The sequence below is a fragment of the Rhinopithecus bieti genome, unplaced genomic scaffold, assembly GCF_001698545.2.
Source record: "Rhinopithecus bieti isolate Rb0 unplaced genomic scaffold, ASM169854v2 scaffold_13617, whole genome shotgun sequence".
Classification (NCBI taxonomy): domain Eukaryota; kingdom Metazoa; phylum Chordata; class Mammalia; order Primates; family Cercopithecidae; genus Rhinopithecus; species Rhinopithecus bieti.
The window spans coordinates 1113222-1123952 of record NW_016807714.1 but is presented as its reverse complement, the minus strand read 5'-3'; positions in this window follow the sequence as shown (position 1 = coordinate 1123952).

Genomic DNA, 10731 nt, shown 5'->3' with positions numbered 1-10731 from the left:
GGAGAAACAAACAGGAAGCCACTAGCAGTGATTTTCACTCTGTGTGTGTGGGTGGGGGGAGACAGAGAAGCGGGGGAGCGAGACTTGTCTCTCTCTACCCTCAGTGTTTGAGTCACGTGAATATTTTCTATTCCAACACGATTTTTATTTTATTTTTTTAAAGTTTAGTGAAGGGAAGAATGTAAACTGTTATAAGTTCTTTTTTTTATCTTTTTTTTTTTGAGACGGAGTCTCGCTCTGTCGCCCAGGCTGGAGTGCAGTGGCCGGATCTCAGCTCACTGCAAGCTCCGCCTCCCGGGTTTACGCCATTCTCCTGCCCCAGCCTCCCAAGTAGCTGGGACTACAGGTGTCTGCCACCTCGCCCGGCTAGTTTTTTTTTTTTTTTTTTTTTTTTTTTTTTTTTTTTTGTATTTTTTAGTAGAGACGGGGTTTCACCATGTTAGCCAGGATGGTCTCGATCTCCTGACCTCGTGATCCGCCCGTCTCGGCCTCCCAAAGTGCTGGGATTACAGGCTTGAGCCACCGCGCCCGGCCCTTTTTTTTTTTCTTGAGACAGAGTCTTGCTCTATCACCCAGGCTGGAGTGCAGTGGTGCAATCTTGGATCACCGTACCTTTGCCTCCTGGGTTCAAGCGATTCTCCTGCCTCAGCCTCCTGCGTAGCGAGGATTACAGGCGCACGCCACCACACCCGGCTAATTTTTGTGTTTTTAGTAGAGACGGGGTTTCGCCATGTTGGCCAAACTGGTCTCAGACTTCTAACCTCAGGTGATCCGCCCGCCTCGGCCTCCCAAAGTGCTGAATTACAGGCATGAGCCATTGGGCCCGGCCTAAGTTTTTATTTTATTTATTATTATTATTATTATTAGAAACGGAGTTTCGTTCTTGTTGCCCAGCAGGCTGGAGTACAATGGCGCAATCTTGTCTCACTGCAACCTCCACGATTCTACTGCCTCAGCCTCCCAAGTAGCTGGGATTACAGGCATGCAACACCACGCACTGCTAATTTTGTATTTTTAGTAGAGACAGGGTTTCTCCATGTTGGTCAGGCTGGTCTCGAACTCCTAGCTTCAGGTGATCTGCCTGCCTCGGCCTCCCAAAGTGCTGGGATTATAGGCGTGAGCCACAGCACCTGGCCAGTTCTTTTTTATTTTTTTTGAGATGGAGTCTCATTCTGTCGCCCAAGCTGGAGTGTAGTGGCACAATCTCAGCTCAATGCAACCTCCACTTCTCCTGCCTCAGCCTCCTGAGTAGCTGGGACTACAGGCGTGAGCCACCACCCTTGGCTAATTTTTGTATTTTTAGTAGGTATGGGGTTTCGCCATGTTGGCCAGTCTGGTCTCAAACTCCTGGGCTCAAGTAATCTGCCTGCCTCAGCCTCCCACAGTGCTGGGATTACAGGCGTGAGCACTGCACCAGGTTTCAGACACAATTTTTAAACAACTTCTAAGTTGCTGGCTGGGTATTGCCATCGTTTCTCTAAGGGCCATCCCCCCAGCAGTGCCCAAGTGGGCCGACTCCTCCCGCCTGCCCAGCACGCAGTGTTGGAGCTTCAGACAAGCCACGTGGCCTCGCTGTCTGATGGGGATTTGTGTAATGAGTCTCCTGGCAGAGCTAGTGGGAGGGTGAGCAGAACTGCGGCCAAATCAGGTTAGCGAAGCATCTGCCATCTGGGACCTCTGCATCCCGGACCCCGAGCCTGGTCCTGGAGCCATCCTGGAGCCGGGGTGTTCCCTGCATCAGCTCTGACCGATCGGTCAGTTATCTTTTTCCAGAGTGTTTTGTGCTGATGAAGAGTTTTTTCCTGCTCTATTTTCCTAACTTGTTATTACTGGCCTAAAGAAATCTCTTGGCCGGGCGCGGTGGCTCAAGCCTGTAATCCCAGCACTTTGGGAGGCCGAGACGGGTGGATCACGAGGTCAGGAGATCGAGACCATCCTGGCTAACATGGTGAAACCCCGTCTCTACTAAAAAAAATACAAAAAACTAGCCGGGCGAGGTGGCGGGCGCCTGTAGTCCCAGCTACTCAGGAGGCTGAGGCAGGAGAATGGCGTGAACCCGGGAGGCAGAGCTTGCAGTGAGCTGAGATCCAGTCACTGCACTCTAGCCCGGGCGACAGAGCGAGACTCCATCTCAAAAAAAAAAAAAAAAAGAAATCTCTCGGGTCTTTTAACTGCGTTCGAAGCCAGCCTCTCAATGAACTCTCTCTGAGCTCTAGTCAATGGTGAGTTGAGTTGTTTCAGGTGCCAAGAGGAGCAGTGCTGACTTGGGTAAATGCTGTCCCATGTCCTGGCACTGGACCAAGAGCTGCGCCCGCACCGTCGGCATTCACCCTCACATGCCCTCCCCTCAGCAGCCTCGCCTGGCTCTGGGAGGGTGCCCCGCTGTGCTACGAGGTGCATTTATTCTCATGTTAACAATGCAGAGAGCATCATCCTTTGTTACAAATGCTGGTTTTTATCAAATGAGCTGTCAGAATTTTTGAGATCAATATACAGGTTTTCTCCTTTAATCTACTAGTGAAGTCAATGATATTAGCAGAGTTCTGGGAAAGTGCATCATCCTTGAACTCCAGGAATTCATTTCTTCTCTTGCTCCATGTTTCCTGTGGCAACACCTTCGTATCCGGTGCTGGGTGAGGCAGCCGCCCCAGGGGCACACAGGCGTCTCAGTGTTGGAGGGCTGAGATGGAGGGAAGGGGAGCCACCAAGGATCAGGCAAGAAGCCTCTCTGCAAAGGCCTGGCAAGGTCCACCCTGCTGCAGCGGAGCAGGTGCCTGTGTGAGGATGGCCTCCGGAGGGCAGCGGCAGGGCTGTGGTGGGACCTGCTTGTGCTTGGAGAGCACTGGCTGCTGTGTGCCCAGTGCTTGGAAGTGAGGAGCAACAGGGGAGGCTACCACTGTCTTTGAGGTGAGAAGGTGGTGGCCAGGCCAGGGTGTGGTGGTGACAGTGGGCACAGGACAGGTTTGAGAGACATTTGGGTAGGACAGGCCCCCTAATGGATGGGTCATGTGGGTGGGACCCAGGACCTTCCCCCCAAATTGGTCTCCAGCAGACCCCTGGTATTGAGATACTCTTGTACTGGGCTGCAGGAGAGAGAGGAGAAGGATGTGGCTTGGAGAGGTAACCTTTGTGCCTCCTGGGTCCCTCACTGGGACTCCCAGGAGCCCTGGTGGGCATCCAGTCCCGCAGTGGTGGCCCTGGACCCCAGAAATCCTGCAGGCTGACTGAGCTGGCACTGAGCCCCACCCTGCACGGGGTGGCCTCCAGAGCATGGAAGGCTGTCCTCCCACCTCATTCCCGCAGCACGTGCAGGGGCAGAAGCCTGGGGCAGGTGAGGTGGCTCCTGCAGGTCTGCCTCAGGCTCGGGCGGGGAGCAGAGCACGGGTCTGTGCGTCCAGCGGGCTGGGTATGTGCGGGATGTATCTATGGCAGGATTTCACTGGGCCTGGTCTCCCTGGGGCTATCGTAGGGGACCCCAGGGGGAGGTGTCTGCCAGCAGGGTGTCTGCCTGTCGCAGGTCACCTCTGCATGGGATCACCAGGTCACAGCCCACTGGCCTGCTCCACCAGGGCAGGCTGCCATGGGGCTAGGGACTGGGTGGGTGGGTGGGTATGAAGATGGGGCGGGGAGCAAAGCAGAGGGCAGGCAGGGTGGTGGTGGGCAGGGCCTCAGGAGAGGGCCCATCCCATGCGCAGGTGTGGTGTGGGGGACAGGGTTGGAGCCCCTTCTTTGGCCTGGGCCTGTGGCCAGGGCAGCCAGGGCCTCAGGGGACTGGCGAAGAGGGGGTTGCTCTGTGCCCAGACAGAGGGGTTGGGAAGAAGGGAGGGCTTATCTGTGGTGTCTGGGCTCAACTTTGCTTCTGGGGTCCCCAGTGGTGTGGGGATTTTGCAGAGAGCTTCCAGAGGATTTGGCTTTGCCCAGGGTATGAGACTTGGCCAGGAGGCCTGGTGGCACAGCAGCTGGGCATGGGGGCATGGGGACTGTGCTGGGTTCGACCAGCAGAGCAGAAGGTAGAGGTAGGGGTTTTCCGGCGGCACTGGTGCTGGTGAGTCCGACTCCAGCCTGGGGGCCCCTCCAGTTCACTGGCCTGGACACACAGACCTACGTGCTTCTTCGGCAAGACTCCTCTGTGATCCATGAATTGGTTGCGGGGCCAGGGCCGTGAGGTCTCCTGGGCGGTGGCTGGGCTTTGCTTCCCACGCTCCAGAGCTGTGTCACCAGGGCGCCCAGCTTCCTCTATCCCGGCTCCCTTTCCTCCCTGCTGCCTAAATCTCTTGCTCTCAGGCCCTTTGCTGCCAGCCTGGGACCTGCCTGTCCTGTTGCAATCCCTGGCTGTAGCCCTGTCTCCAGGCGCCCCCCTCCTGGCTGCAGCCACCTCCACATTCTTGGGGGTTGCCTGGACTTGTTTTCTCTACATCAAGGCCTTGGTGCATGTGGCCCCTCTTCCTGTGCTGGCTGCCTGCGGCCTGTCCCCACATAGCTGTCCCTTCCTCTGGGAAGCCTGTGCCGGGAAAGAACCACAGAGCTGACTAACGTGCCGCTGGCTGAGCCTTTCCCAGGGTCATCGTGGCTGCCCCCACTTCCGAGGCTGCACCCCGTAGCCACCGTTCCAGCCTGGCTGGGCTGGGCAGTCTCAGGCTCCTTCCCAGAACCTTGCAGCTGCTGCAGCTTGTCTATAAGCCTCTGGCTGCAGGTTACCACAGGTGACTATGGTGGCCACTCATAGGTGGGCAGCTTGACTTCAGGGGACAAGTTAAAGGCAGAGTGGGTGTGTGAAAACCTGTGTGTTCCTTCTATGAACAGCTGTGTGCCCTCACCGTCTCATTAGCTTAAAACCATGATCCTATTTTTTTGTTTTTGAGTCAGTCTTGCTGTCTCCCAGACAGGAACGCAGTGGTGCAATCGTGGCTCACTGCAGCCTTGGGTGGGCTGGTTCAAGCTATCCTTCTGCCTGAGCGTCCCAAAGAGCTGGGACCACAGGCACAGGCCACCATGTCAGGCTAGTTTTTTAGTTTTTTGCAGAGACAGTGTCTTGCTTTGTTGCCCAGACTGGTCCTGAATTCCTGGGATCAAGTGATCCTCCTGTCTCAGCCTCTGAAAGTGCTGGGCCACCACACCTGGCCAATCTTATACCATTCAATTGTATGCATTTTAATCTTTAAAAAAAAATCTTCCTGGCTGGGCATGGTGGCTCATGCCTGTAATCCTAGCACTTTGGGAGCCCAAGATAGGTGGATCACCTGAGGTCAGGAGTTCGAGATCAGCCTGACCAACATGGCGAAACTGTGTCTCAACTGAAAATACAAAAATTAGCCCGGCGTGGTGGCACACATCTGTAGTCCCAGCTACAGAGCCTGAGGTAGGAGCATCACTTGAACCCAGGAGGCGGAGGTTGCAGTGAGCCAAGATCACACCATTGCACTCCAGCCTGGGTGACAGAGCAAGACTCCGCTTCAATTTAAAAAAAAAGCTGGGCGCGGTGGCTCACGCCTGTAATCCCAGCACTTTGGGAGGTCGAGGTGGGCGGATCACGAGGTCAGATCGAGACCATCCTGGCAAACATGGTGAATACTAAAAATACAAAAAAATTAGCTGGGCGTGGTGGCAGGCACCTGTAGTCCCAGCTTCTCAGGAGGCTGAGGCAGGAGAATGGCATGAACCCGGGAGGCCATGGAGCTTGCAGTGAGCGGAGATCGCGCCACTGCACTCCAGCCTGGGAGACAGCGAGACTCCGTCTCAAAAAAAAAAAAAAAAAAAAAAAAAAATCTCCCTAGGCTGAGGAAAATTTTTATGCATTAAATTAAAAAAATTGATCTGGACCAGGCAGTGTGGCTCACACTTGTAATCCTAGCACTGGGAGGTAGGAAGATTGCTTGAGCCCAGGAGTTTGAGATCAGCCTGGGCAACAGAGAGACAGACTATAAAAAATTAAAAGATGAACTGGGAGTGGTGGTGCACGCCTATAGTCCCAACTACTCAGAAAGCTGAGGTGGGAGCATCGCTTGAGCCCAGGAGGTCCAGGCTGCTGTGAGCCGTGATTGAGCCACTGCACTCCAGCCTGGGTGACAGAGTGAGACCTTGTCTCAATAAAAACAAAACAAAACAAAACAAAAACCAGCATTTTTTTTAAACATATGAACTTTTTAGGTCTGTTTATAAATATCTGTCACTTTCAGCTGAGGTTTAATAAGGAAGTACGATTCAGTTGCAGGCCAAATTTAGGTTCATCCAGATATAGCTTAGTAAAACCTAACTGGGAATTTAGCAGTGGCACAATCTCGGCTCACTGCAACCTCAGCCTCCTGGGTTCGAGCGATTTTCGTGCCTCAGCCTCCCTAGTAGCTGGGACTACAGGCGTGTGACACCATGCCTGGCTGATTTTTTTGTGTGTATTTTTAGTAGAGATGGGGTTTTGCCATGTTGGCCAGACTGGTCTCAAACTCCTGACTTCAAGCAATCCACCTGCCTCGGCCTCCCAAAGTGCTGGGATTCTAGGTATGAGCCCCCGTGCCCGGCCTGGAATTCTGATTTAATTCTTCACTTCACCATTTCCCCTAAGTTTGGCAACTGGTATTTCCCGAGACTCCCCATGCCCCGACTGGCTGAGTCCCAGGGAGGGCAGGGATGGGCAGGGGGACGAGAGACCACTGCTGGGTTTGCAGTGCAGGTGGGGCTTCTGGCCCTTTGCCTGTTAGCTTGTACCCCTGGGAGCTGCCAGCCTCGCTCCTGGGTCATGGTCACATCCTGCACGCCAGCCCCAACCTGGCGCACAGTGGGTCTGTTTGCAGGACGAGAGGGACTTGTGGGTGAAGGCAGAGGAAAGGCCTGGCTGGAGACTGAGGCAGGCTGGTCACTTCTACCTTGTGGAGGCCATCCTACCCCACACTACCAGCACGGACTAGGGTGGAGCACAGTCCTGGGGCCAGTGCTGAAGGGGTGCCCTGGTGTGGGCAGGGCCCAGGCATTCCTCCATGCCTCCCTGCAGCGCAGTGAGGCAGAGCTGACCTCACCCTGCCAGTGCAACCTCCTCCCCCAGGCCTGGGTAGTGACACACAGCTACTGCTGCGGGCTGAGGAGGCTAACCCGATTAACCATAGGGGTGGTTGGATCTGAGCAGCTGTGGAGGGTCCCTGGTGGTCGTGGCAGGGTGGGTGTGGGATGGAGCCGCAGTGTCATCCTCACAGCAGTGGAGATGCTGGCGAATGGGCAGACTGGGAGTGTGGGGGGCGCAGCCAGGAGGACCTGTGGGGCATCCTGAGGCTGGCTGGGAGAGGCAGAGGCCAGGGTGCAGGTCAGACCTGTCATCTTGGGAGCCAGTGTATGAGGTGCCTGACCCAGGACTGCACAGAGGCGAGACAGCCCGGGGAAGGGGCACACTGCTGGGGCTGGGGAGGTGGGAGGTGGCTGCCCAGGGTCTAGGGGCTTGATCTCAGCAGCCTGCCAGCCCAGGCCCTCCTGGAGTTGGGCCGGCTGAGGAGGTCACTGGGAGATCTGGATGGGTGGGTATCTCCTGCAGGGCGTGGGTGGCGGCTTCGAGGCCCTCGCACGTGTGTCCCACAGGCAGTTCTAAGCATGGCTCGTTGCAGTGGACGCGGAGGGCTGTGGGATGGGCCGGGGGCGGTGGAGCTGGGCAGTGGGCCTTCCGAGCGCTCCTGGATCCGGCCTGGTGACCTGGCAGTCTGGCTGGGGTTAGCAGGGTCTTGTGCCCCAGAACTGCGGGCTGGGAGGCAGGGGTGCGCGGTGCGGCCGGCCGGGAGCATGCGCCCAGGGCGGCCCTGTCCGGCGCATTGATCAGCTGAAGCCCCGCCCCTGGCCGGCAGGCCCTGCCCCAGACCTCCGGGCTCCTCCCCCGGCTGCGGCGCTGGCCTGGGCAGTGCGGTGCGGGGCTGGACTCTGCCTGGCGGTGGCACAGCCGCCCTCGGCCCCGGCGCAGACATGGACCCCTCGCGAGCCATTCAGCACGAGATCAGCTCCCTCAAAGGTGCGGTCCCGGGGCCAGGCCCGAGCCGGGGGGCGCGAACCACACAGTGACCTCTGGCTGGTGCAGCCCACGCAGGGTGGCGGGCAGGGTCTGCCATCCCTGGGGCGACACTGTGGGTCGCTGGGCCGGAGCCGCAGGAGACCCCAGACTCGTCCCCCTCCGGGCTCCACCTGAATCGGGGTCCTACTGGGCTGGCTCCAGCGGCTCCGCAGCCCTGCAGGAGCGTCGGGGGCGGGGTGGCTGCTGCAGCGGCGGCGGCGGCGGGGCGGGGATAGGGAACCAGTGGGAGCTCAGCCTTCACAGCAGGGTCAGCCTCTTCCACCCCGCCCGAGTTTGCCGCCCACAACCTGGCGTCCAAGGGGCAGGGCAGGGCTGTGGGGACCACTGTGCCGAGGCGCCGGGCCGGCTGGCCCTGAGCAAATCCACACTGCGGCTCTTTGTCTTGGGGTGGGGTGGGGGGGCTGGGGGCTGCCCAGGAGCCCTGACTGGTTGCTCTGGAAACCTGAAGGGGCCTGGAGTTGGGGGAGAGGGGCCGCCCAGTCGGACACCCTGGCCCTCCTCGTGCTGAATCAGCTACCGCTTCGGTTCCCACAGGGTGGGGGCAGGGGGCAGTAGCTTCCGCCCGGGGGTCGGGGGGAAGCCTGGACCCTGGCGCAGGGGTGTGTGTGCTTCGGGGGGCTGTGTGCTGCAGGAGGTGTGTGCTGCAAGGCGGGGTGGGGGTGGCGCATGCCGCAGGGGGGGCGTGTGCGGAGCTGGCAGGGTGGCCCGGGAACATTCTGCTCCGGGCTCCTCCCTGCGGCTTCCCTTCCCGCCTGCAGGCCCCTAGCTGGTGGGAGGGAGGGGATTCCCACCGAGCCCCGCCCCCTCTCTGTGCTGGAGGAAGCTACCGCCCTCTCCTGCCCGGAGCTAGCTTGGGGGAGGCGGGGCGGGTTGGGTGGCGGCTCAGTGGGCGTCAGTCCCGGCTCCCCTGCAGGCCTAGTAGGAGAGAACCTAGGGCCACGTGCTTTTAAGGAGCCTTGGGATCATTTTGGGACAGTGTGGGTATCATGAGTTAGTTTGGTGGGGCTCTTGGGGATTTGGTGGGGATTAGGTTAGGGAATCATGCCAGGAAGATGCGGTGGGCCTGCCGGGAGTGCAGGAAGTCAGTGTGTGGGGGGCGCTGAGGAACTGGCCAAAAGGGTAGGGACTGCTTTGGGCACTGGGCTGGCCAGGCTTGGACCCAGCTGGTGGTGTTCCCAAAGCCACAGCCCTGGTGGGTGGAGGGTCCGCAGGTGGTGGTGGTCCGAGGGGCGTGGCCTCTGTGGTCCCTACATCTTCCCGGAGCTTCACCTTCTGAGGCTGGCCTTTTCCTGCCTGGGGCTGGCTTCAGAGGGAGGGAGAGCCATGCCGCAGCGAGCTGGCCCTGCCGGAGGGCTGTGGGAACAGTGGCTGTGCCTTCAGAGTTTCCCCGCCACCACATCTCTGTGCACGCAGGCGTGCGGTGCGTGTGTGTGCACGTATGTGTCTGTGTTTGCAGCCTGCACCGTGGCGCCATGGCGACGGCCCCATAAACCCGCCCCCACAAGCTGCTTGTTGGCCGCCTGCCGGTTGCTGGCCAGCGCCTCCCACCTCGGGATCCCCCCTCTCCCTCCCTCCCTCCCCCCCACCGCCCTATTTATAATCAGTTCCCGGGTTTGCTGTGCTTGGTGGGAAGGGGTGTGTCGGCTTGGGGCGAGCAGCGGTCCGGGTGGGGCTTTGTGGAGTACAGCGTGGGACGGTGGAGTGTTGGGTGTGGTTCCCATGCCTGGACCCTCGGTGGGGGCGGCAGCAGGGAGTGGGGGGATGATGGGTGTGGCTGGGCCAGGCCTGCAGGGCCTTACGGGGTAGTTTCCTCTTCCCTTCCCTTGGGCCCTGGCCGTCTTCTGGCCTGGCATTCTTCCACCCTGCAGCCATCCATCTGGCCCACAGACGGGCACTTGGGCTGCCCAGGGTGGGTGTCTGTGGGCCGTAGGGACTCGGTGACTTTCTCTGTGGCAGCATCTGGGAGTCTCTGGCCTCCAACAGCTGGGTTGGAGGCGGGGGTGAATAGAGGCCCCTCTGAGCCCCCAGCCGGTGCTCTGCTCACAGGGCTGTGGGCTTGGAGAGGCCACCCCTCATCTGGCCTGGAGTGGGAAGTGTTAACTTGGGTGGCCACCGCCTCCAAGCCTGGTGCGTGGAGGTGGGGGCTCTGTCCGTTTGCCTGCCTGATGGACAGCAGCAGCGGTGCCTGCAGCCCGCCCGTCCTTGTGCTGTGGCAGCTGCCCCCAGCCGCTCCCCTCGGACTTCCTCCCTCAAGACCCCAGCTTTTTCCCCAGGCCCTAGTCCTCTCCGCTCAAGCCTCACATCTCTCCAGTCCTGGCAGCCCAGCACCCCACTTCAGATCCTTGTGAAGCCAGGACACCAGACCCACATCCCTGCAGAGGACCCCTCCTGCCCTCAGCCCCCCTGCCTGCCCTGCCACCCTCTTCTTTAGACTGTTGGTCTGTATCCGCCCCCACTCGCCCCAGCACAGTCTTAGGGACCTTGAAGGATGTGTTTAGAAACTGATGTCATTTCTGACGTTGGAGCTGCGGGGCCTGGTGGGGGGAAAGGGGCAGCTGTGGGGATGGCCGCTGCCTCTTGAGGTGCCCCCTACTCTACAAGGGCCCCATCGGCTGTGGGTGGGAGGGGCCGCCCGTGCTGCTGAGTCAGAGGGGGCCGGCCCGGCATCCTGGAGGAGGGCGGGCAGCCGG